This window comes from Octodon degus, unplaced genomic scaffold, assembly GCF_000260255.1.
Source record: "Octodon degus isolate 3935 unplaced genomic scaffold, OctDeg1.0 scaffold00086, whole genome shotgun sequence".
NCBI classification, from domain to species: Eukaryota; Metazoa; Chordata; class Mammalia; order Rodentia; family Octodontidae; genus Octodon; species Octodon degus.
The window spans coordinates 12,024,745-12,028,967 of record NW_004524662.1 but is presented as its reverse complement, the minus strand read 5'-3'; the positions used below and the strand labels follow the sequence as shown (position 1 = coordinate 12,028,967).

Sequence of the window (4,223 nt, the reverse complement as noted above, 5' to 3'; positions counted from 1 at the left end):
AAAAATATATATATATATATATATATATATATATATATATAACCTGACGTAAGAATGATTCTGTTTTGTAGAACTCTGCATGAATTTTTAAACTCGGTTCATCTAATATGTCTTACATAGTCCTGCATAACTACCATTTTGAGAGCTCTTTATTCTTTATCCAGTAGCATACAAAAACCTCTCTTGCTTTCAGGATTATAGCCTTGTTATTTTCTATATGCTAGCTCTGGCATTATTACTATATTTTGAGTTTGTATAGCTAGAAAATATTTTGCTTTTAGCTTTCAAAGTTATGTTTGCTAAGTATAAAATTTAATGAGGACAGATTATTTTTTCTTTTTTTTTTAGTCCTTTGAATTAAATACTCTAGTTTGTACACTTGCTTTTTTTTTCTAATGTGGAATAAGATGCTATTCAATTTTGTTCTTTCCTAACTAATATTTTTTGTGTGTTCAAGGAATAACCACTAAGACAACAACATAGCATATTGTTGTCATAGTGATTATTCCTTGAACAGAATGTGGACATGATACCCTGTTTACAAACACTATTAGAACAACTCTTTCTATTTCATTGAATTAAGGGAATGCAGCTGTATATCTAGCTTTACTATTTTGAATATACAGATAAAATATGGTCGTTCATGCATATCCCATTTTTGTTTAGTTTTGTCATTTAAATATTATAGATGTGGGAATACAGCATAATATTCCAAAATAGTCTAGTAGTCCATATGGTAGAGAGTTTTTCAGAAGACTGGCAATGTTAGAAGTTGTTGATTTGAAGCTTTTACAGATCAGCATATTAAAATGGCTTTACTTTATATACATAGTTTTTATACTTTTCTGCTGCATAGTAAAGACATTGTCAGAGCAAGGTCTACATAACAAGAAATGTAGGTTTTGTATCTGAAAGGGTCAGTCAAATTCCCTTAGGATTTATCTTGAGATCCTGTAATGCAGTTCATATATCTTTTGTCAGTGTCTGCCATGTGGATGAGTCATGGCCATTGCTTGACCAATTGCTCTCAGTGAAAGCATGAAGGAATGTTTTCTCTCCATGTGACTCTCTATAGGCACACTTGACATCACCATTAATTTTCTTCTGTGACCTCATAATCTCCTTGATCAGAAAATTTGGGACACCTCTGAGTTACATGATGTTATAATACAGGTTCTCCTATGTGTATTCCTTAATGATTATCTTCTTTACAGTTGGCTCTGGACACCTCTGAGTTACATGATGTTATAATACAGGTTCTCCTATGTGTATTCCTTAATGATTATCTTCTTTACAATTGGCTCTGGACAATGTCATTCTTGTGTATCTTGGTATGATTTTATTCAAATTTCTTGTGCAAAATGGTCATTTTTCTTGGAAGTGTGGTGCTATAATTTCAACTTAATTCACAAATTTTAAACCTTTAATAATTTCAGATGCAACCCAAGCCCAGACCCAGAGAGTATATGGGAGAACTTCTGCTATTCCTTGTGCCTGTTGGATAGCTCTGGACCCAGACCAACCCCGGAGTGTGGGTTAGACCATCAGCTGTGCTCTGTCCTGGCATTCAGGCCTGGTGTGAAATGCAGTAGCAGAAGTCCCTGCAGAGAGTCTAAGGGCCAGACCCACCAGCTAATCCAGGAGCAGAACGTCTTGTCACAGGGACACAATCAGTTCACTTGAAAGGGATGCAGCAGGAAGAATTTGAACACAACAACCTGACCCAATCCAAGCACAACTAGATGAATTCAAATTTCATAGATCTACACCAGGTAAGCTGAGACACTTTGCTAGACCCATATTGGTAAAGGAATCCTAATTCTTTCTCTCTTGACTGAGAGGGGCAACAAGATAACCGGAGTGAGCTAGTCTTCCTGAAAAACACTGGGTATATAAACAGGATGTGATCAGACAGAACAGAGCAGAACTAACTTAAATACAAATTTCCAATTTAATATCTGCATAGTTATTTAGCTATAATGATTTCTTTTACCGTCTAAAATACAAGCCCACTAATTACAAAATTTGTCAACTGCTACGTAGCACTACCCATTATGGGTGTTCCTAATTGTAGTTCTGTAAATATAAAACTATAATTGCTTAAACCATATAATTTCTTTTGGGTAACAATTTCAGTAGGTGCTATGATTAAAACTGCACCAAATCTGTAAAATAAAGGTTAGAGCACAGTGCTACACAAAATGACAAAGAGAAGGAGCAAAATGCTATCTGAGACCCTCAGCCCACTCAGAACAATTGCAGAAGACAGTAGCACAGAAGAAATTGGGAGTCACACAGCTGAAATGTCTGAGTTAATAGTATCTGAAGGAAAGAAACAACTGCAGAAAGGGACAGAGAAACTCAGATCAGAAATACAAGCTGAAATTAAAAAAGAAATATCTGAATTTAAAGCTTCTGTAGTAAATAGTCAATGGCAGAAATGTATAGAGGAAATCAAATCAGAAATAATCTGTGAAGTAAAAAAAAACAAAGGATAACTATAAATAAAAAATCAATAACTGCTTCTCAAGAAGACATTGATAAAAGGTAAAGGAGATTACAAAAACTATAGAAGCCTTAAATCAGCAATAAAAAACAAACTGATTGCAAGAGAGTCAAAGACATACAGAGAAAATTAATATCTCAACCAGAAGCTTGCAAAACCAGTTGAGTGAAAGTAAAGAAAGAATTTCAGATCTTGAAGATGTCGCCATCCCAGCTAGTGAAAAGATAAGAAAAGATCACTTAAAACGAGAAGGATGAAGGAATACATAATTCATCACCTGCAAGACGAAGCAAAGATGAACAAGTGAGACAAATAGGCATCAATGAGAAAGAAGGAGTCAATACAAATGATAGAAAAACAACATGGGCAGAAGTAATGGCAGAAAACTTCTCAAATATGGGTAAACAATCTAATATTTAGGGAACTGAAACATGCAGAACTCCAAATAACACCAAACCAATTCAAAACACACTGACACATAATAATAGACAAGATCCCAGAAATCCACATCAAGAACAATATATTGAAAACCACTAGAGAAAAGAAACAGATCACAGTTAAAGAAAAACATATCAATATAATGGCAGACTTCTCTTCACAAACCATAAAGGCAAGAAGAGCATGGAGCACAGTACTTCAAGTCCTCTACGAAAACAAATTCCAGCACACACTGCTATACCCTGCCAAAATCTATTTCAAGATTGATAGAGAAGGCTGTGCATCCTGGATCGGCACAGCCTTGGCGGCCCGTGTCCTTTCCTCCTGTGTCCGCCGCCTGCCCTCAGCCTTTGCGCCGCCGCCCCGGGTTCCCACGCTGACCCTGGTCAGGACGCTCAGCACTGCATTGTGTCCGGCGGGGACCCAGACGAGGCCCGGGGCGGCGCAGCCGGCCTCGTTGCTCGCACAGGTGCCGGGGAGGGTCCCACTGCTGAGCTGCCAGTACAGCGACGCGCCCCCTCTGACGCTGGAAGGAATCAAGGATCGGGTTCTCTATGTCTTGAAATTGTATGACAAGATTGACCCAGAAAATCTCTCAGTAAATTCCCATTTTATGAAAGACCTGGGCTTAGACAGTTTGGACCAAGTGGAGATTATCATGGCCATGGAGGATGAATTCTGGTTGAAATTCCTGATATAGATGTGGAAAAGTTAATGTGTCCACAAGAAATTGCAGATTACATTGCAGATAAGAAGGATGTATATGAATAAAGTACCAGGACTTCAGGGACGCTGGTGAGGAGTGAGCGTGCGTTGTCCTCACAGCAGCTCTGCTGGACGTGTATTTAAGTTGTCTCGTTTTGCCCTTTGAAAATAAACGGTAAAACAAAACCAAAAAAAATTGATAGAGAAATGAAATACTTCAATGACAAAGAACAACTAAAGAATTTCATTATGTCCAAGCAAACACTACAAAGAATACTAGAAGATGTTCTAGAGAGGGGCCAAAATGATCAGAACTCCATGAACGAGAAGAGAATGAACCCGCAAAGTAGGGAAAACAATTAAACACAGGACAAGAAGGAGGAAAAAAGAGCAGGTCAATGACATGTCAATCATAAGGCAATACATCTCAATTATAACCATCAAAGTAAATGGACTCAATTCACCAATTAAAAGAAATAGACAGGCACAGTGGATTAGGTAACAAATTCCAACAATATGCTGTATGCAAAAAGCACAGTGAACTAATAAAAAAATCATAGGCTGAAAGTCAAAG

General features: G+C 37.3%; 1 pseudogene; it reads left to right on the top strand.

Annotated features, from left to right (window-relative positions):
• The first annotated feature begins 1,742 nt into the window (after nt 1-1,742).
• Nucleotides 1,743-3,816, top strand: LOC101592702 (annotated as a pseudogene).
• Nucleotides 3,817-4,223: the final 407 nt, after the last annotated feature.